Source organism: Elaeis guineensis, chromosome 3 (assembly GCF_000442705.2).
Source record: "Elaeis guineensis isolate ETL-2024a chromosome 3, EG11, whole genome shotgun sequence".
In the NCBI taxonomy this organism is placed as follows: Eukaryota; Viridiplantae; Streptophyta; class Magnoliopsida; order Arecales; family Arecaceae; genus Elaeis; species Elaeis guineensis.
In genome coordinates this window covers 26,027,209-26,050,997 of record NC_025995.2, presented here as the reverse complement: position 1 = coordinate 26,050,997, position 23,789 = coordinate 26,027,209, and positions in this window count along the sequence as shown.

The window sequence follows — 23,789 nt, the reverse complement described above, 5'->3', positions numbered from 1 at the left end:
AAAATTCGGCAACTCCGGTCGCCGACGAGCGTGCACACCGGCACAGAAAGGAAAGGGAAGAAGAGAGGAAGGGGAGGAGGCTTACCTCCGACGCCGACGAGGCTTTTCCGGCGAGCAATTGGACGGACACAGTGACGGGTCTCCGTGAGGATTTTTCGGTGATTGCCGCCGTTTTACCCCGAAATTTCTCGATGAGAGGGAGAGAGGAGGGTTCTCCTCCTTAAATAGGGCCAGAGGGAGCTCTTTCCAACTCCGATTGGGAGCCGACGAGAGGAGGAAGAAGACTCCCAAGGGAGTCTTCTCCCCTTTTTTTCTTTCTTTTTTTTTTCGTTTGGGCTTTGGCTGATTTTGGGCTAGGATTGTTACATGGGCTGGGCCATCACATTCTTCTCCTCTAAAAGAAATTTCATCCTCAAAATTTTTTTTGCTTGAGTCTTCATAGTTTCTTACTTGAATCTCATCCACAAATATTTTAATATTCTAATTCTTGATGTAAATTCATTCTTAAATCATTTCATAAGAAAAAAGTCGGTACATCAAATATCTATCTGAAATGGATCCATCCATTTTCTTATTTATCAAGATCAACATCTCAAAGAATTTCAATATTTTAGGATTTCGAAATTACGATCTCATTTTCTGTAAAATAATGTTCAATATCTCATGACTCAAATCAAATCTATCTCTTGTGAATAGAAGAAGGTTAATGTCTCTATTCTTGCATAAGAACTTCATTCATCATCATTCATTTATTTATTTATATATATATATATTTTAAAATATTAACCACTCTTAATTTCAACCCATCACAAGCTAGAAAAAATATACTTATGTGAATCATTTGATGATATCCCAATTAATCAAAATTCAAAAATATTGGCTCTTATTCGTACTTTCAAAGGTTGAAGATTTATCATTTCAATCTCATTCTCGAACTTTTGATATTTTAATTCTCGATACAACTTCATCATTAAGTCATTTCATAAAGATCAATATCACCATTGTTGATTGAATCAATATCACTATTTCTAGTCATCGAAATTTTCTTACTCCAACCCTCAAACTCTTAAATATTCTATTTTCTTGAAACAAATTTTATCATTAAGTCATTCCATAATAAAAATCAATAACTCAAAAATTGATCTAAATCAAAACTATATTTTTTTATAATCAAAATCAATGTCTTTATTCTAAGTAAGTATATCAATTTTCTTTATCTAAATATTAACAACTCTTAATTAATCGATTCATTTTCAACTTAAATTATAAATAACTCCAATCCATCTTTTATAGAATAATCATCAATATCAATAGATAAACCTCAATCTTTTCTATTCAGTCAGAGAAATAATAATGATCAAAAGAGTCTAAACTTCAAATTTTATTATACTTTGAGATAAATATTTGAGTATAATAATCTAAGATCGAAATCATTATTCGATAAACAATCTCAAATTCTTTCTAATAAATAGAGAATTATAAAATTTAATTCTAGGATAGAAAAAATTTATCTCTAAATATTCTAAATCTAAAATCAAAAATCAAGGGTCCACTCATCCTAGAATTATGATGCTAAATATTTTTGTAGCATAGTAGGTGGAAGCACTACTTTTAAAAAATCATATTAGGATATCTAAAATAATTCTAAATTTTAAAATATTATTCTTTCTAATATCAATGAATTTCTTGTATCAAACTATATATCTATCATAATTCTTTGACTTAAAGAATCAACATTCCTAACTTACTCAAAGTAATCCAGATTACCATGCTTCCGCTGCGCACTCTGATCTAACAATCAAAATTTCTTAGGTTCACCAAAAAAGTTTGATCAAATTATTTCTTTATCTTATCAATAGAAAAGATCTAAAATTTTAAAATTTTAAATTTAATTGAAGCCAAAGATTAACTTTCGATTCTCATTCATACCTTTACTGGTATACAATAATCTTGATTAACTCTTGAGTCCAATATCATATTTAAAGCCATCGTATAGATTTATTATAATCAATATGATTCAAATCTTAATTCTCATATCAATTCAATTGATAATTTTCAAACCAAAAATCCTTATAAGTCAAATTAATGAAGAAAAAATCCTTCGATGCTCCACCAAATTTGGACATAATCAGAATATATATGAATTTCAAATCATTATTTTTTTTCTTTTCTAAAATTTCTATCATCAGGATCTTCAATATCTATCAAATATCCTTTCATAACAATCATACAAGCTTCAAAAAAAATCAAATCTCCATTTAATAGTAGATTCAATTAGGGACCTCGTTAACAAAAGCAAAGAACTCCATATCAATTCCTAAATCCAAAATTTCTAAATTATAAATTCACATGGATCCCTTAATCTGAAATAAATATAAATCAGATCTTTTATCTTAATCTAAAGATATCAATTTTTTATTAACAATCTCAATAATAATATCAGAAAATCTCTTGATCAACTTAGATATGAAATCTTTAAATTGAAATTTCATACACATCATGTAGTCTCCAAGAGACATAATAAGATTTATTATCTAGATCTAAGGATGATGATTAAAGATTTCAGTACGATGAATATTCTATAATCTCATAATCCATTTCATCCGTAAAAAAATAATTTCTTTGCAATATCCTCAAATATATTCATCCTAATATGCCACTTTATATATGATCCACATACCAAGTTCAATTTCGATAAATATTCCAATCAAGCATCATAAAAGATTTTTCTTAGTCCATCCTGGAACAACATTTTATTATCAAATCTTTATCTTGCCAATAATAGTCAACTTCTCAACTAGAAGTAATATCATAGTATTATTCTTACATCGAATTTGAACTTACGATTCACTTGAATAACCAATGATCAAATTAATAACATAATGCACAATAAAATTTTATGTCAATCCTTTTGTAATTACTATCGATCAAGATCTAATTAATTATATCATGATCTATAGATTATCCATCATATTTCAAACTCCATATGTCATAATCTCTTGTGATCCTTTCATATATAATCCCAATATTTAATCAAAATTTATAAATATTTTTCCACTACAATCATCAAAGATCTACACTATAATGTCCTGGTGTCTATCCACTTACACCCATTCTATATCTGATTCTATTTTCATAATTTATCCACTTATGCTCTGATACCATATTAATTGTCACGCCCCCGATCCGAGATTTTGAATCGAGGGTCATGGCAACCGCCGCATACTCATAGAAAACTCTTCCCATAAGCATGCAAGGCATCTTATCATACTATCCTAAAATAACAGTGAATAATTAGTAATAATTTAAATCCAAAATATAACGACTAAATTTTTCTTTAATGTCTCAATAAATTCAACAATGATTCATAGTCTTACATCAAATTCAATAAGACTTTCAACCGAAAATAAAAGTATAGAGATTCTGCTTCTGATCACTCTTCCATTCATATCTTGTATTATCTTAATTCCTCAACATCTGTAAAAACAGTAAAATAGAGGTAATGAGCTAGACAGCCCAGTAAGCAATGATCACTTCTCAACAGATTTCATCAGGCATTTAAGTAAATAATCATTTATAGAAAATAAGTATATAGAGTTCATCAATTCAAAAATAATTTCAATTATGCAACATAATTCATGCCAATTTCATTTCTTTTTGAAAATTCAAGTTTCTTTCCAGATTTCAATTTCTTTCGTTCTTAAATTCTTTTCGTCAACCATGAGCTATGACCATATTTTCTCTGTGGCAGGGTCATAACACCGCGTATCTTCTTGCGGTGAGCTGCGAATCATCTGGCAGCAAAGTCCTTCGGAACTGCTGGTCTCTCTGGCGGTTTGTCGCTGGTCTCTCTGGTGACATGAACCCTTAAGACAAATCAATTGCCAACGTATATGCTCCCATTGGCAGGTCCTTTACATAGTCAGATTGTCAATTCATAATGTTTCTTATATCATAATTCTTCATAAATCATATTTCATATTCTAATTTCGATAATAAAAATATAATCATGTAGTATCGAATTCAATCAATATAATGCATCATGAAATCAATATGTTCAATCATGCTTCATCATAACATTTCAAATAAGATATTTTCATAACAAAATATCATTCATCCAATTCATGCATCGTTTCACAAATCATGTCAGAAAAATATATTATAATTTGTCGATAAATCTAGAAAAAATGAAACATTACTTACCTCGAATGCATTCCAATAAACCCACATAATTCTATAAATTTTTCTTCCAAAATTCTATTCGTAGATCATATCGCGATATCCCATGATCAAACATCCACAATCTTATACAGAATCAATTTCAATAATTAGAAAGAATACGAATACCATATTTCAATGGTTTAGATTGGATCCGATCATCTAATTTCATCTAATCAAAATCTATTTAAGACCTAAACGATCCAAAGTTTGACTATCTGATCAAATCGGATTCGAAGTGATAGAACGAGGTTTCTTCATCGATTTCATAAAATCAAGTAGAGAGAGACAATTAGAGGAGAGAGAATTCATGAGGTACAATTTGAATTGATCAGGTGACACAATCCAACATTATGATTAGTCCAATATCTCATTGATGAAATCAACATGATCAAATCAAGTCATGGCTAGATCAAAATTATGGATGATCAAATCTAAAGATTCATGGTCTGATTAAGGTGGGTGCCAGTACGCTATCGACAACCATGGATCAGGATTCTTCATTAGAATCAGATCAAGACTATTAAAAAAATTTCTTCATTCACTAACCTTTTAGAGAGAGAATCAATCAAGGAGAGAATATTTTAGAGAGAAAAAATTCTAGAGAGAGAAAATTTTAGAGAGAGAAAACTCATCTTGAATTTTTTAGACAATATGATTCAACAAATTCGATCGATCAGATCAAATCATGCTGAATTTATCATGTGGATAATTCAATAAGATCATAAAAAATAAAATCTAAAAATATCTGATCTGATCAAAGTGGATGTCGGTATACCGTCCGACGATCACAGATCAAAAATCCATCATGAGAATCATTTAAATTCATCATCATTCTTCTCAAAATTTTAGAAATCTTAGGAGAGAGAAATAATCCAGAGAAGAATTCTAGAGAGAGAAAATAGAGAGAGAAAGTCCAATTCTAGAGAGAGAAAATACTAGTTCAGGTTGAAGAGAGAGAAACTCTCTTTTTTATATTTATAATTTATATCATTATTTATTAATTAATTATTTTATTTTTCTTTCTTCTTTTCTTTCTTCTTTTTTTTTTTTTTTTTTTCACGGAAGAGAGAGGAGAAAATCTTATTTATTATTATTATATTATTTTTCTTTTCTTTTTTTTCTCTCTCTTTTTCTTTTTTTTTTTTTTTTTTTTTCTTTCTTCTTTTCTTTTCTTTTTCTTTTTCCTTCTTCTTTTCTTTTCTTTTTCTTTTCTTTTCCTTCTTCTTCTTCTTCTTTCTTCTTCCCGTGGGTTCCTTGGGCCAAACAGGGGATCTTACAATCCCCTGTTGGCTGGCCGATCGTGGTGCAACCGGCGTGGGGTGGCCGTCGGCAGGAGGGGGCGACCCAACGACGAGAGGAGGGCCAAACCGGTGGTCGGCGGTGACCACCGACGTCGAAAAATCGAAAAAAATGGGCAAAAATAGAGGTTCTTTCATAACAAAATTGGCAACTCCGATCGTCGGCGAGCGTGCACACCGGCATGGGAAGGAAAGGAGAGAAGAGAGGAAGGGGAGGAGGCTTACCTCCGACACCGACGAGACTTTTCGACGAGCAATTGGACGGACACAGTGACGGTCTCCATGAGGATTTTTCAGCGATTGCCGCCGTTTTGCCCCAGGATTTCTCGATGAGAGGGAGAGAGGAGGGTTCTCTCCTTAAATAGGGCGGAGGGAGCTCTTTCCGACTCTGATTGGGTGCCGGCGAGAGGAGGAAGAAGACTCCCTTTGGGAGTCTTCTCCCCTTTTTTTCTTTCTTTTTTTTTTCATTTGGGCTTTGGCTGATTCTGGCTAGGATTGTTACATGGGCTGGGCCATCACAATTTCATTATGTTCACAGATAACTATCTAGGTATGGATATGTCTACTTGATGAAATACAAGTCTGAATCATTTTAAATATTCAAATGATGCTGTAATGAGATAAATAAATAAATTAGGAAGAGTATTAAAATTTTTTAGTCTGACTAAGGAGGTGAATATCTTTTCAGTGAGTTTCTAATATATCTAGGAGAGAATAGAATTTTCTCATAATGGATCCTCCTAAACACCACAGTATAATAGTATATTAGAAATGAAGAATCGAACTCTATTAGACATGGTTCGATCCATGATAGGGTTTGCGATTCTGTCGATCTTCTTTGGGGATATCCATTTGAGACAGCCTATTATGTGCTCAATAATATTTCAAGCAAGTCTGTCGATAAAACATCATATAAGATATAGTTTAGGATGTAGGCTGACACTCTCTAACCTTAGGGTCTGGGGATGTCTGACTTATGTCAAACATTTACAGACCAACAAGCTCAAATCTAGGTCGATAAGTATTATTTTGTAGGGTACTCAAGAAATAAAGGGGTATTACTTCTACCTTATAAAAATAAAAGGTGTTCGTCAGTCTTAAGGTAGTCATTTTGAAAAAGTAGTTTCTTGGGGAGAAACTAATACTCTAAGGTTGAACTTGATAAAGTTCAACAGGTAGAAGAACTATACATCTAGTAAACTTATAGAAATATTTGATTAGATCAAACCCAGAGCCATTGTAGATGCATCATTAAGGAGATCCGATAGAGTACCGCATCATCGGATAATACTATATTTTTTTAGTTCGGGATAGTGATCCTATTGAACTCGATGAGAATAATAAGGATCCGATCACTTACATGGATGCGATTGTTGGAAAATGTAGATGATTCATGTATGTATTTAATTTTTTTTTAAAATAAAATACAACGGAAGATATCTAGATTAATCATATTAACTAACATGTATATGATCTAATCATCAAATAAACCTACTCTAGGATCTATGACATGATATGTTATATATAAAATCTAAAAAAATTCAGACGATAAAATCTGTATGTATGGATGTAAGCAGTAGATCAAATCTATATCTATCTGAGTTCAGAACTCGATATCTGAGTGCAGGTTGATGATCACTGCTACTGAGAGATATGATGAAGATGATCCTTACTGGTTGCTCATAGCCGCACATGCGTCTGCCTCTATGAAAGTCCACTCGAAGCCCCGATCTGATCGATCTTCTCGGGATACTAGTTCACATGAAGACTTCTTTTTGGCTGATCTAGATCTTTTCTTCAAATCTCTGAAATTTTTTCAAAAGTTAAGATGGATTTCTGAAGGAGATAAAGAGATAAAAGAAAGATGAGAAAAAAATAATTTTTTTCTTTTTTTTTCTTCCCAACCTTGGTCCAAACGCTAAAATTTAGGTTTTGCGCTAACCTAAGAGAAGAGGACTCTTCTCTTTTCACATCATGAACCATGCCCAAGACCCTCTCAATGTGAAGGCCTCTCTATTCTTTCTTACACGCTCAAAATAAAAGGTAAAACCCCTTTTATTGGTGTGTAATGAGGTAAGGGTGAAGAGTTCTAAAGATCATGGACTCTTTCAAGATGTCACCTCCTCTATTCTATTCATGCCCAAAAAATATGGGATGCTCCATCCCATATTTTTCATGGTAAATCAGTTCTTCAACTAATTTTGCATGGTAAAAAACCTCCTCAAAATATTGCACACATAAGGAGAAAAAAATAAGTTGGCGGCAAGATTTTGGAGATAATGTCAAACATTATCAATGTGGTATCCAATTCAAATCTAATTTAAACATACCATTTAAAATCTGATCTTACTCAAATTTGGATGTGAGATAGAGAAGGGAAAGGAAAGGAATCTTTGGCATAAAAAATCTCACACAAAATAATTTTGTGCATGAGAAAATATGGCATGCAAAGTGGGAGGCGCAAGGGAAGGAGAGTCCAATCCTATATGGACTCTTTATTTTCTTATTTGAATCCAAACCAAACCACATCTGATTTAGTCTAAATAAAATAGATAAATCCTATCTAATTAGATTTATAAATTTTTAATTAAATTTTAATCAAATTAGAAATTGATTGAACTAAGGTTCTGATCAAATCAGGGATAATTCTCCTTAGCGATTAGGTCATCTCATAACTTAATCGGTCAACCTAATTGAATCTAATTCAACTAGATTTTATTTAATTCCTTTTGCTCAATCAAATTGAGTCAATTAGTAATCTAATTACTAATTAATCTTCTATTAATTTACTAAAATTGATGAATAAATTTATTACAACTTTTACATAAGATTAATCATCAATCGAATTGACGAATAAGCCCTTGAATATTCTCAATCATTGATCACGACATGATCAAATAAAATTTTTTTGAGTGTGACCCCATAGGTTCGAACCTAAGTCGTAGCATAAAAATAAATTTTTGAACCAATCGATATAACTATCTAGCAATGGAATCCGATATCCGGATAGGTCGAATGATAGTGAAGCAACATTCAAGAACCAACTGACGTATGGTTACCATATAATTACCCCTTTGACCTTAATGCTCAAGGAGATCCAAGATTTTACTATCAATTCTAGATAAGTCATCCACATTGTACTTCAATCTTTTAAATCCATCACATAGATTATCCGGGCTCAGATTTTACTAAATTAAAATACATTGATATATAACTCCTACTAATTCTGAGGGGTCAATCCTATCTTAACTCATGCACCGATTGACAAGTACTTGACTGCACTAAAAATCTTCTGTTACTAAATTTAAAACTCAGTTAGTCCGATACCAAAGTATAGTGAGGTGCTTGTAAGTCATTGTGATGATCTCAGGTTAGAGGGACACTTATACCATACCCTTCGTGAGCTACTCTTGACAGCAGAGTGCTCCACAGTTGATCACGTTCATGAGATGTACTTCTACATCTCACTGCATGCTATACCAGTGTCTCAATATCATTTGGTTACGAGGATAACCAATGCATATGGCACATAATGACCTACACTTAATATCACTATATCTTTATAATAGCATATCATTTGGTCATGAATCAGTTTAAGGACTATGCGATAAATCCTCCTTTATCGATCAAAGTAATCCTAAAGACTTCATCATAACATAAGAGTTCATTAGAAGATATAACTTTATGATGAAAAAGATCAAATAACTTTTATTATTGATCAATTTATATACATTTATAATTAGCACAATCATCAAACGATTGACTTTAGGACACAATTTCCAATAACTCCCACTTGGACTAAAGCCAATCAGTATAGTATCATATATCCATCTTCGATTTATCATCTCAGAACTCTTAGATATTGAGGCTTTAGTAAATGAGTTGGTCAATTTTTTTTTCCATCGATCTTCTAAAGTTTGCGTCACCTTAACAGATTTTTCGAATAAGATGGTAGCGATGCAAAATCTTGAAAAGCTAATGGACTTCAGTTCCTTAGCATGAGCTATGGCTTCAGTACTGTACAATACTGCAGACCATCATTGGAGGGTGTCACTCCTAGCTTATCAGTGAATCTGTAAAATCACATAGCTTACTTGCAAACATCGAATGTTGCAATATATTTTGTTTCACAAATTTGAATTTGCTATATTGTTCTGCTTGAAACTTTTCCAGCATATTGCCCCATTATTTAGGGTAAGGATGTATTCCGACATATTCTTGCTATTATTATATCTAACTAAAAATTGAAGTCAAATTTCATAAGTTTTAAGTCAAACTTTCCATAACTGAGTCATTGGTCCTTAGTATTTCTCAATATTTAAGGATGATCTTCCAGTGATTCTCACATGGATCTTGCAAGCATCCACTTACTACCCTAGTGAGTATACCATATCCGATCTCGTATATGATGTACATGACAGAATAAATTTTACTCATAAATACTATATGTACGTTGGACTGGGATAACCCAAGCAGCCTCTTAGATCTATTTATATAGATCTTCATCCCTAGGATGAGGGATGCTTTTCTCAAGTCCTTTGTGGAGAACAATAATAACAAGAAACTTTTATTTTCTGTAATATAAGAAATATCATTTTAATTAAAAAAATTTTATTCACATATAAAATAAGAAATACATACACTCACAGAACTATTAATCCATTTGTATTTATAGGGTTCTTCTTCATTTTCAATGAAGTCATGCATTTTGATCACTTATCAAAATACATGTTCTAACTCCGAAATATTTAGCATTGCCAAAGGAAAAAATATCTCATTATGGTCAATACCATAATGTTGATAATATCTTAAGGTAACCAGACAGACATTATAGGTCTCCATCTTCTCGTCTGTACCCTCTGATCTTTTGAAGATCCACTTTCACCCTATGGACTTTATCCTTTCGAGTGGATAATGAGTGTCCATACATCGTTGACTTTCATGAACTCATTTCAGACTTTATGGCTCCAAGCCACTAATCGAAGTTAGACTCTGCATGGCATCTATGTAGGTAATTAGATCCTTATTGTTCTCATCGAGTCAACAGGATCACATCTCGAATCTAGTAATCGAAGCATCTATCTGATGGATACAATACTCTATCGGATCTCCTTAATGATGTTTTTACAACATGTTTCAAGTTTGATCTAATCAAATCTGATTCTATGGGTTTACTAGATTGTGTCGGTTCTTTTATCTGTCGAATTTCATAAGTTCTATATTAGAGGCATCAGTTCCTTTACTAAGATATTCTTTTTCTAAAAGGAATGCCGAACAACTCTTATTCTTTAGCAAGATAGAAGTTATATCTCCTAAATTCTTTGGGGTTATCCTATAAATAATACATATAGGATCAAGATCCAAGCTAATCGATCCACAAATATTTGACATAAACCAAACACTCTCAAACCCTAAGATAAGAAAATATCGGCTTATGCCTAGTCCATATCTCATATGGAGTCTTTATGACTGGTTAATTCGAAATCTAGTTCGAAACATAATAAGTAGTCTTAAGATCATAACCCTAAAAAAAAGTTGATAGACTAGTAAACTCCATCATGGTTGAACTATATCTAATAAAATGGATTCCAATAAGAGAGAATCCTATTTTTTTCTAGATATGTCAAAAATTTACTAGAAAGGTATACTCTTTTTAGTCTGACCAAAGAGCTTCAATACTCTTCTCAATTTGTTTCTCTATCTTATTAAGAATTATTTGAATATTTTAAATAATCTAAATTTATGACAAATATGTTCATAGATTCAATACATCAGTATGTATCAGATTTAGAATATCATTGGTTTTGTTCATCTTTTCTAGCAAAAGATGATTTGATCATCTTACTAAGGAGATAGGATTGATAGATTGACAATGATTTACAATTATTGACTTCAAGAATTATCTCCTGTTGATTCTATTCTTGTCTTATATGACCGTGCCTAAATTGCCAATAGTAGGAATCCATGACATTATCTACTCTTAAGAATTTGTTGGGTGTGTACAATACACTAACAGATTGTATAAATATTATTTCTTAATTGTCCACCATGATTTTGACATCATCTATAATGATATCATAAAAATCATTCTATATTGATAATGTAAATCCATCTTTAGCCAGAAGGTCTCTGAAACTTATATTGTCGAAATGGACAATGTGATAATCACTAAAATGATATTGTTAGAATTGAAAATAGGCTCGATGATTTCTAAAATCAGAACTGAAACATGACTTTCAGCTTCTATGTTCAGGAATCTCTTACGATTTTCAAATTTTCTACTAACCTAAAGTCATTACAATAATTTGCATGGACTTCTGATATCCAATACCTAGATAGTAGTGTCACAGATAGAGAAATCACAAGACATTATCGTATAAGTATCTTGTCCAGCAACTCTTTACTGATTTCTCTTTCTTAGCCTGTTTGGGTAAGAAACTCTACCAGACCAGGTTAATCTTAGACTCCTTGTCAGTTTGGACTTCTTAGCCCAAGCACGACTCTTTGCACTATCTTTTTCTTTTCTTTTTCAAAGGATTATTGTCCCATTGAAGAGACATCTTCAAGATGCAAAAGAGCTCTTTCAACATTTAAAAGATTTTTTCCACTGAGCATCATCGAATTTATAACTAAATTCATGTTCATCGCTGCTCTTAAAAATACTACAGATGATACTATCATTTGGCCACTTCTGATAAGTGCCTTTGATCACATCATATGTGTTGGATGAAGAAACATCAGATGCTCGATCCATAATCATATATAGGATTCATTCGTGCTCTAGAACTATTTGCAACTTTCGATACCATCTATCAAAGTTGGATCCTATAAATAAGTCACTGTCAAACAATGAATGAAGAAACAGACATCTAGCCATATTGAAAGAAAAATATAAGAACTCTATATTTATGAATTGATTAAGTCTAATGACTTGGACTTTAGTCTAAAGGTTCTTCCATTATTTAGTCGAATTGGTAGCCTCTACCTTCAATCCAAAAAATTATCTTAATACCTTAGTGGGTACTAGAATCCACACAGACTGCATACGGACCCGAGGATGGCTCGATCAACCCATATGCATCTATGGGTAGGTTCTCAATCAGTTATTTCTTCAAATAATTTTTAGTAATTAATTTTATCTCAGATTTTATTTCAATAGGCGATGGGCCTCCACTGAAAGTCCTGGTTAGGTCAAACCATTAACATGAACCTACTTAATGATTCTAACTAATAAATGATCAGGCCTGAAGATGGCTCGATCAATCCAACCATTCATCAGATAGTACAACAGAGTCATCATATGATAAATAATAATTTCATCATTCAGAGAGAATATCAGACGGATGGCACCTGCAATGTCAATCAAAAATAATGGATCCATTACTATTCATCTTAATGGGAGGCTATGATCTAATTATCATCATAATCAGATCATTTTAGGGATCTAATAACTTAGAAGATTTAGTTAATTTAAAAAAAAAAGAAGAGATCAATTAGTAGACCACAATCCTTCCACTGACTTCATCAAGTCATTGAATCGGATTAGGGTCATGTTGATTGAAATGGCACCTAGATCAATCACACTGATCAATCTTAATGGCATGGATCAACTCGAATCACTTAGCGATCTAATCAAGACATAATTCATCAAATTGATCAGATAAGTGAGATTGATGGAAGAGTTTGCTAAGCTTGCCTTAGACACCATCAAAATGGTCAGATAAGCTGCTTCCAATTAAAAATCATCGATCAAATACTAAACTTATCTTAGACACCAATTGATTAATTAGTTTTGATTTGACCAATCTAATAATTCAGGTTCAACCACTAAGCCATAATCAAGATCTATTTGGTCTAATCAAAGATACGAACTTGACCATCTATAATTATTGTATTGATTCTAGAGAAATTCTGATTTAATCTAATTCAATATTTGGTTAGATTTAATCAATATCTCTACTTGGTCTATTAATTCTTTGATTCTAACCTTAGGTCTAACCCAATTAAGAGGACTTGATTTTAGCTAACCTATGCCCCCATATTTTATGCAATGTCATTAGATCTTAAATCACAATTCTAGATCTAATCCATTCTACACTTAATTCTTAATTAAGTTCAACATCAACATGGGTTTAGATTTAGGTTTGAAATAATTTTAATTTTTTATTTTATAAATAATTTATAATAAATATTATGCAAAGATTTTTTATTCTGAAATTGGGTCAACTCAATCAATATTGAGCCAGCTACACAAAGGAATTGGGTCAACTCAGTTCAAAACTGGGTCAGCTCAGTAATTGTGCGAGCACGATTCAAGAAGTTTTAGATCTAAAAAATCTTATATAGTTCTAAAATAAAATGAATCATAAACATCTTTTAGATCATATCTAAACTTTTTATGATTTGAGATTTTATTTTTTCATAATTAAAATAATTTTAATCATATAAATTAGATATTTTATTTTTTTCATACAACTTTATATCACATACAATAAACCTAAGGTTTCAAAATCTAAGATTTTGCAGAAAAATAAATTATTCATTTTACATTCTTCTTCATGGGATCTAATCACATAGCACCCCTGCACGCCATAAAAGTACCCCATTGAATGGAAAGAGAGGACCTTTAAACCCTTCTTGCTCCTATGACTGGATGACCTGATGATCAACCCTAATTCAAGTACTTGCTAATTGGATCATCTAATCTAATCATATATCATATATGCTTGAATTTAGAACTAACCTAAATTATATCAGATCTGATTACAGTCTTAGATCATATCTAAATCAGATCATAAACATCACATGCATGATATAAAATCAGATTTTATCGAAGATCAGCACAAAGTAGGACAGCCTGCTCACTGTAAGGGATAAACCCTATAATAGGACAACCTTATTTCAGTTTTACAATCTACCATTAATTAAATTCAGATCTAAGATATTACATATCAGTTCTAAATAAAATTAAATTTAGATTTAATATACACATATAATATATCATAGCGAATCTAGACTCTGATACCATTGTTGGAAAACATAGGCGATTTCATGCATGTATTTTCAAACTTTTTTGAAATAAAACACAATGAAAGATATCTAGATTAATCATATTAATCTAACATGTATATGATCTGATCATCAAATGAACCTACTGTAGGATCTATGATAAGATATATTGCATATAAAAGCTAAAAAAATTCAGACAATAAAATCTGCATGCATGGTGTAAGCAGTAGATCAAATCTATATCTATTTGAGTTCAGAACTAGATACCTGAGTGTGGATTGATGATTACCGCTACTGAGAGATATGGTGAAGATGATCCTTACAAGTTGCTTACAGTCGCATATGCATTTGGCCTCTATGGAAGTCCACTTGAAGCTTCGATCCGATCGATCTTCTCAGGAATACTAGTTCGCATGAAGATCTTCTTCTTGACTGATCTGGATCTTTTTTTTAAATATTTAAAATCTTTTCAGAGATTGAAGATAAACTTTTGGAGGAGATAAAGAGATAGAAGAAAGATGAAGAAGAAAACAATTTTTCTCTTATTTTTTTTCTCTTCCCAAGCCCTTGGTCCAAACCCTAGAATTTAGGTTTTGCACTAAACTAAGAGAAGAGGACTCTCCTCTTCTTTCATGCCATGAAACCATACCCAAGACCCCTCTCAATGTGAAGGCCTCTCTCTCTCTTCTTTCTTACATGTTCAAAGCAAAAAATAAAACCCCTTTTATTGGCATGTAATGAGGTAAGAGTGAAGAGTCCTAGAGATCATGGACTCTTTCAAGATGTCGCTTCCTTTATTCTATTCATGCCAAAACATGCCCAAAAAAATATGGGATGCCCCATCCCATATTTTTCATGGTAAATAAATTCTCCAACTAATTTCTCATGATAAAAATCTTCCCAAAATGTTTCACACATAAGGAGAAAAAAATAAGTTGGCGGCAAGGTTTTGGAGATAATGTCAAACATTATCAATATGGTATCCAATTCAAATCTAATTTGAACATACCATTTAAAACCTGATCTTATCCAAATTTGAATGTGAGATAGAGAAGCAAAAGGACTCTTTGGCATAAAAAGATCTCATAAATAATTTTGTGTGTGAGGAAATATGTCATGAAAAGTGAGAAGCGCAAGGGAAGGAGAGTCTAATCCTATATGGACTCTTTATTTTCTTATTTGAATCCAAACTAAATCACATCTGGTTTAATCTAAATAAAATAGATGAAACCCAATCTAATTAGGTTCATAAATTTTTAATTAAATTTCAATCAAATTAGAAATTGATTGAACTAAAGTTCTGATCAAATCAGAGATAATTCTCCCTTAGGATTAGGTCATCTCATAACCTAATCGGGTCAGACCTAATTGAATCTAATTCAATTAGATTTTATTTAATCTTTTTTATTCAATCAAATTGAGTCAATCAGCAATCTAATTGTTAATTAATTTTTTATTAATTCATTAATACTTGATGAATAAATTTATTATAATATTTATATTAGGTTAATCATCAATCGAACTGATGATTAAGTCTTTGAATGATTTTCAATCATTGATCAGCCACATGATCGGACAGAAATTTTTTTGAGTGTGACCCCATAGGTTTGAACCTAAGCTAATAGCATAGAAATATACTTTGGATCCAATCGATGTAACCATCTAGCAATGGGATCCAACGTCCGAATAGGTCGAATGATGGTGAAACAATATTCAAGAACCTATCGATATATGGTTACCATATAATTCATCCTTTTGACCCAATGCTCAAGGAGATCCAAGATTTAACTATCAATCCTAGATAAGTCATCCATATTATACTTCAATCTTTCAAATCCATCACATGGATTATTCGGGCTCAGATTTTACTAAATTAAAATATATTGATACATTAACTCCTACTAATTCAGAGGGATCAATCCCATCTTGACTCACAAACCGACTTGATAAGTACTTAACTACATCCAAAAATCTTTTGTTATTGAATTTAAAACTCAGTTAGTCCGACATCAAAGTATAGTTAGTTGCTTGCAAGTCACCGTGGTAATCTCAGATTGAAGGGATACTTATACCCATACCCTTCGCGAGCTACTCTTGACAGTAGAGTGCTCTATAGTTGGTCACGTTCAATGAAATATACTTCTGCATCTCACTTGCATACCATACCAGTGTCTCCACACCATTTGGTTATGAGAATAATAAATACATATGGCACACAACGACCTACACTTGATATCACTATCATCCTTATAATAGCGTATCGTTTGATCGTGAACTAGTTTAAGGACTACGCGATAAATCTTTCTTTATCGATCAAAGTAATCCTAAGAACTTCATCACAACATAGGAGTTCGTTAGAAGATGTAACCTTGTGATAAAAAAGACTAAATAACTTTTATTATTGATCAATGCATATACATTTATAATTAGCACAATCATCAAATGATTGACTTTAGGACATAATTTCTAACAGTAATGTAGAGATCCATGTTAGGAATTATGTCCAAAAGCCAATTATCAGTCTATTGACGGTTGAGCTTATTATTATAATTGTATATAAATTATTAAATTAATAAATATTATTTAGTTTTCTTATCACTGTGTACATCTTATTTTGAACTCCTGTTATGTAATGAAATCCTTAAGACTATTTGATTCAATATAGAAAGATATATCATTTAGTCCTTAAACCTTAAGTTCATGACCAAATGATATATTATTATTAGGATGATACCTATATCAAGTATAGGTCATTGTGTGCCATGTATATTGGTTGTCCTATTAATCAAGGAGTGTGGAGACACTGGCATAACATGCAAGTGAGATGTAGGAGTACATCTCACTGAACATGACCTACTGTTGAGCACTCTGCTATCAAAAGTAGCTCGCGAAGGATATGGGTATAAGTGTCCCTTCGATCTGAGATCACTACGGTGACTTGTAAGCAACTAAATATACTTTGATGCTCGACTACCTGAATTTTTAATTCAGTGATGAAAGATTTTTGAGCACAGTCAAGTACTTGTGAAGTCGATATATGAGTCAAGATGGAATTGACCCCTTCAAATAAGTAGGAGTTAATGTATCAGTGTGTTTCAATTCAGTAAAACCTCGATTGGGGTAATCTATGTGATGGATTTGAAAAATTGAAATATAATGTAGATGACTATATCAAGATTGACAGTTAAACTCTAGGTCACCTTGAGCATTTGAGTCAAAGGGATGAATTATACAATAACTATATGCCAATAGGTTCTTGAATGATGCTTTGCAATCTTTTGATCTATCTGAACATCGGGTATCATTGCTAGATGGTCACTTTGATTGGTATAGGATTATTTCTATACTACCGACTTAGATTCAAACCTATGGGGTCATACTCAAAAGAAGTTTCTTACTGATTATATGGCTGATCAACGATTAAGAATCGTTCTAAGGTAAAATAGTCAATTCGATTGATGATTAACCCTATGCAAAAATTATAATAAATCAATTCACTAATTATTTATGAATTATAAAAAGATTGATTAATAATTAGATTGCTAATTAGCTTAATTTGATTGAGTATTAAGATTTGGATCAAATCTAATTAAATTGGATTCAAGTTGGTTTGATCCGATTATGTTATGAGATGACCTAATCGCTAAGGGTGTTCGATTCCTGATTTGATTAGGACTTGAACTCGATTAATTTTTGATTTGATTAATATTTAATCAAAACTATATACTATCTAATTAGATTAAATTTAGTGGTCTAATTGGGTCTAACCTAATTTGATTGGGTTAACAATCTAATCTGATGAAAAATTAATTCGAATTCAAATCTCTTGCACCTCCTTTCTCTATGCCCTCTTATTCTTCACATGAGAAATTTTTTTGTATGAATTTTTTCTTATACCCAGAAGTAGTTCCATATCCACATCTAATCTCTTTTTAAATTAGAAATTGGTTGGTTTAAATTTGAGTTCAAATGGGTTTAAATTTGAATGAAAATCTAGAGTCCTGAGTTGGACTCTTCTCTTCACGCCATCACCTTTCTCCATGCAAAAAATATTTTTGCATAAGATTTTTTGTGCCATTGTAATATTGGTTGACCACTTTTTAAGTTTTCAAGAGAAAGATAAAGTTTGGTTTAAAATTTAATTCAAATTTGATTTGAATTGGTAATAAGGATCAACCAACGTTTGAAATTGAATCGAAACTATCTCTTTCTTATTCTTATCTTTCATGGGACGCCACCCTTAAGAAGGGATCAGTTTTATGTGAGAAAAAGAGTGATTTTTGGCATTAAAAATCTCAAAGTTGGGTCATGAAAAGCTAAGAGTGGGTTGGGCTTTCATGCATGAGAAAAAGAGGAAGTGATCTTCCTCTCGGGTATGAGGTGTAGGGTTCTAGGGTTTCAACTCTGAATTTTATGAGAAGAAAAATACAAGAGTGAGTCTTGTTCAATCTCCCACACCATCACCTCCTTGTAAAGCTTTATCTTTTAATTTAAAAGAGTTCAAGAGATCTGAAGAAAGGAGCTTGGATCAGCCATCCAAAGTCTTCGATGCGAGCTAGCACTCCCGTGAAGGAAGATCTAGTCAAGGCTTTGAGTGGATGATCTGCAGAGGCCAGACGATCTATGCATCTGCTCGATATCAGTGAGAGCTTCATACCATACCTATCAGTAGTATAGATCATCGACCCATGAAAAGGTGATGAGTTCTGAACTCAATCGATGTGATCTAAAGGCTAGATCAGATTTAGGACATCGATGTGATTGATGTAGTTTTCTATTTTATATCAGATTTATATATCATTTCTTATATCATAGATCCTTAATGATAATTTAAATCTGACTCAAAATATGTTTAAAAGATTAAAGAATTTAATTTTTTATTTTCTATTATAAAATTTTAAAAATACATGCTTTGAACTATTTATTTTCCCTTCAAATGGTATCAGAGCTCAATTTTATATGACATGATATTATTTACATTTACATCTATAATTTAATTTAGATTATATTTGATATATGATAATTAGATCTAAAATTAGTTATATATTTGATCGCATAAATAGATATAAGGTTGTCTTACTGTAAGGTTTATCCTTTACAGTACAAAGATTGTCCTAGTTTGTGTTGATCCTTATAGAATCTGATTTTAATTGATTAGATTAGATCTAAATAATGAATTTAAAATTTGAATAGTATAGTAATCTGACTGGATAGATCCTCATAGCCATCTGGTTATAGGAGAAATCAAGGTTTCACAAATCCTATTTATCCATTTGATAGGATCTCCTATAGCGTGTAGGGGTGCTGCACGATCTTTTTCATAATGATGAATAAGAAAAAAAATTTTAAAATTTTATTTTAAATCTAAAATAATATATATTAGATATAAAATTAAAGTTTTGATCATTAGATGATTGATTGTAAAAATATTTTATAAAATTAAAAATTATTTTTAAATACTGAACCCCAACCCATGTCAGCCCCAAACTTAATTGAGAATTAAGCGATCTAGATTTGAGAATTAAAGATCTAAGATAATAATTTTATAATTTATGGGTTAATGAGTCAGCTCGAATCAAGTCTATTTAACTGGATTAGACCTGGAGTTGAAATCATTGATAATGGATCATGTTAGTAATTGATCAAATCTAATTAAAAGTTAATTCTGATTGGATCAATTTCTTTTCTTGATCAATTTCAATAATTATAGTTGGTCAAGTCCATATCTTTGATTAGACCAATATAGACCGTGATCATAGCTCCATGGTCAAATCCAAGTCTATAAGTTGATCAAATTAAAAATGACTAACCAGTTGGTGTCTAAGATAAGTATGGCAGTTTTGATCGGTGGTCATTAATTGAGAGCTACTTGCATAGATTGAATCTATGTCAAGTTAATGGAAAATCCCTTCTATTGATCTCACTTCCTGGCCAACATGGTAAATCATATTTTGATTAGATCACTTAATAATTGGGGTGGACCCATGCTAACTAAAAAATTAGTATGACTGATTTAGATGCCCCTTGTTCAACTTATCTTGAGTCCTCTTCATGACTTGGTGAAGTCAGTAGGAGGATTTATGACTGGTTGGCTGGACCAGCTTATGCTTAATCTTCTTTAATCTAACTTGATGAAATCGGTGAGAGGATTAAGATTAACTGATCAAGCTTTTTCTCATCTCTCAATTCAACTAATTAAATCCTCTAAAATTATTAGGTCTCTAAAATGAAATAGTTATGATGATAACTAGATCATAGCCTCTCATTAAGTTGGATGATAATGACTCCAAAGTTTAGATGATTATTGGAGGCGTCACATGTCTGGTGCTAATCTGGCTGTTGGAATTATCATTCATAATATGTTGATTTAGTTATATTTTTCTGATGATGGTTAGGTTGGTCGAGCCACATTCGAGCCTAGTCACTCATTTGTTAGATGCACTAAATTCTGACATATTAATGGTTAAACCTAACCAGAACTTTTAGTGGAGGTGCCACATGCCTGCTGAAGATGTGTCTGGGGTAAATTGAATGCTAGAAAATATTTGATGAAATAATTAGTTAATAACCTACCATAGTGCACAGGAGTTGGCCGAGCCACACTCAGACCCATGTGCAGTTCATATGGATTCTAGTATCCACTAAGAAATTAGTATAATTTTTTGAATTAGAAATAGAAGCTACTAATTTGAATAAAATAATGTGAGAACCTTTAGACTAAAATCCATATCTTTAGGCTTAATCAATTCATATATTAATTAGATTTTGATTTTCTTTTTGCAGTTATGGCCACTATCTTGTCGCTCTGATCACTATTAGATAGTAATAAATTGATGAGACCAAATTTCAATAGCTGGTATGAAAGCTAAAAATAATCCTAGAGCATGAACAGATCTTGTATGTGTTGATAAATCTGGCACTCGAGGAGCCAGCTCCGAACGTACATAATACGATCAAAGATACATATCAGAAGTGGCTCAACAATCGAACTATGATTCGTTGTATTATACTGGTGGCAACGAATGATCATTTCAACCATCATTTCGAGAATGCTCAGCCATAGGACATATTACAAATGTTGAACAAGTCCTTTGGCACAGTCGATGATGTTGAGAGACATAAGACTAGTTGTGCCTGTTCAACGCTCGAATAAGGGAAGGAGCGTCAATCACCGATCATGTACTGTATATGATCGAGATGATTGAGTATTTAAGCAAGCTCGACTTCTCCCTGCATGAGTAGCTGGGGAAAGATGCCATTCTAAACTCTCTGCCCAAGTCCTACCTCTCTTTCCTTACTCATTTTCAAATGACAAAGCCTACAGTCAACTACCATGGTTTGTTGGGGTTACTGCAGAATTTTGAGAAGGATCACCAGCTCCATAAGAAGTCGGTGAATATTATGGGAGGGTCATCTTCTGGACGTCGACCCTTTAATAAAGGAAAGAAGAACAAAAAAAGAGTGCAAAGTGCTAGGGCACCTAAACTCAGTCAGATCAAGAAATCCAAGTCCGACCAGAGTCAAATGAAATGCTTCTACTGTAAGAAGCAGGGGTACTGGAAGAGAAATTATCCCTGGTACATTGCCTCCCTGGATCCGAACAGGCTGAGAAAGAAGCAAGTTATTGCTGGACAAGGTAATTATATGATAACACCTTATAATTTTTAATTTATAATTCTACTACCTGGGTATTAGATATTAGAAATCCTTTTAATATTTACAATTCATTGCAAGGTCTGCAGGTCAGTAGGAGATCTGAAGAAGATAAAAGATTTCTCAATATTGGAGATGAAAGATCAGTTTCAGTTCTAGTGTTAGAAATTATTAAGCTTATATTCAAGTTTAATATAATTTTTCTTAGTGAATGTCACTTTTATCTTTTTTTTTATTAAAAATTATTTTTTTAGGCCTCTTGGCCATGTACGATTATAAAATTTTAATAAAAAAATAATTTTAATATCATTATGAATGATATTAATGTGATGAATGGACAACTGAACAAAAGAATTTATATTTTATCACAACCTGTTAGTGTAATGTACACGTCCAACAAATATCCTAGAATTAGTGATATCTCCGATATCTACCTTTGGCTTGTAGGTTAGGTCATGTTAGTAAGAATAGAGGTTAGGTCATGTTAGTAAGAATAGAATATACAAGTTGATGCAAGAGAAAATCTTCGAAGTCAGTGATTATGAATCAATCACTTTCAACCTGTGAGTCCTGTCTTCTTGAAAAAATGATCAAGTCATCTTTTACTAGAAAAGGTGAGCGAGCCAGTAAAGTTCTAAGTCTGATACATACTGATGCATATAGACTAATGAACACCAGTGTCAGAGATAGATATTATTATTTTATTATATTTATAGATGATCTATCGAGGTATGGGTACGTTTATTTAATGACACATAAGTCAAAATTATTTGAAATATTCAAATGATTCCGTAATGAAGTAAAAAAATAAACTGAAAAAAATATTAAAACTCTTTGATCCGATTGAGGAGGAGAATATCTCTTTAGTAAGTTTCTGACATACTTAAAAGAGAATGAGATTCTCTCGTAATGGATCCCTCCTGAAACACCATAGCATAATGGTGTATGGAAAAGGAGGAATTGAATCCTGTTAGATATGATTCGATCTATGATGGGCTTTGCAAGTCTGTCGATCTCCTTTTGGAGATATGCACTCGAGTCGACTTACTATATTTTAAATAAAATTTTGAGTAAGTTTGAAAGTAAAACACTACATGAGATGTGGACAGGACGTAAGTCAGCACTCTCTCACCTAAAGATTTGGAGATGTTCGGCTTATGCCAAACATTTGAAAACTGACAAGCTTGGATCTAGGTCTGACAAGTGTCTATTTGTAGGATATCCAAAAGAGATCAAGGAGTATTATTTCTATCATGCTGATGAACAGAAGGTGATTGTCAGTAATAGGGTAGTCTTTCTAGAAAAGAAGTTCCTTAGAGAAGGAACTAATGCCTCAAAGATTGAACTTAATGAAGTTCGATCGGTAGAAAAACTGACACAATCTAGTAAACCCATAGAGTCAGATTTGATTAGATCAAATCTGAAACCTGTCGTAAAAATATTTTTAAGGAGATCCGATAGAGTACTGTGTCAACCAGATAGATACTACGATTTTTTGATCTGGGATGGTGATCCGATTGAACTCGATGAGAACAATGAGGATCCGATCACCTATATATTCGATAAGTGGCTGGAAGCTATGAAATTTAAAATAGAGTTCAAGAAGAT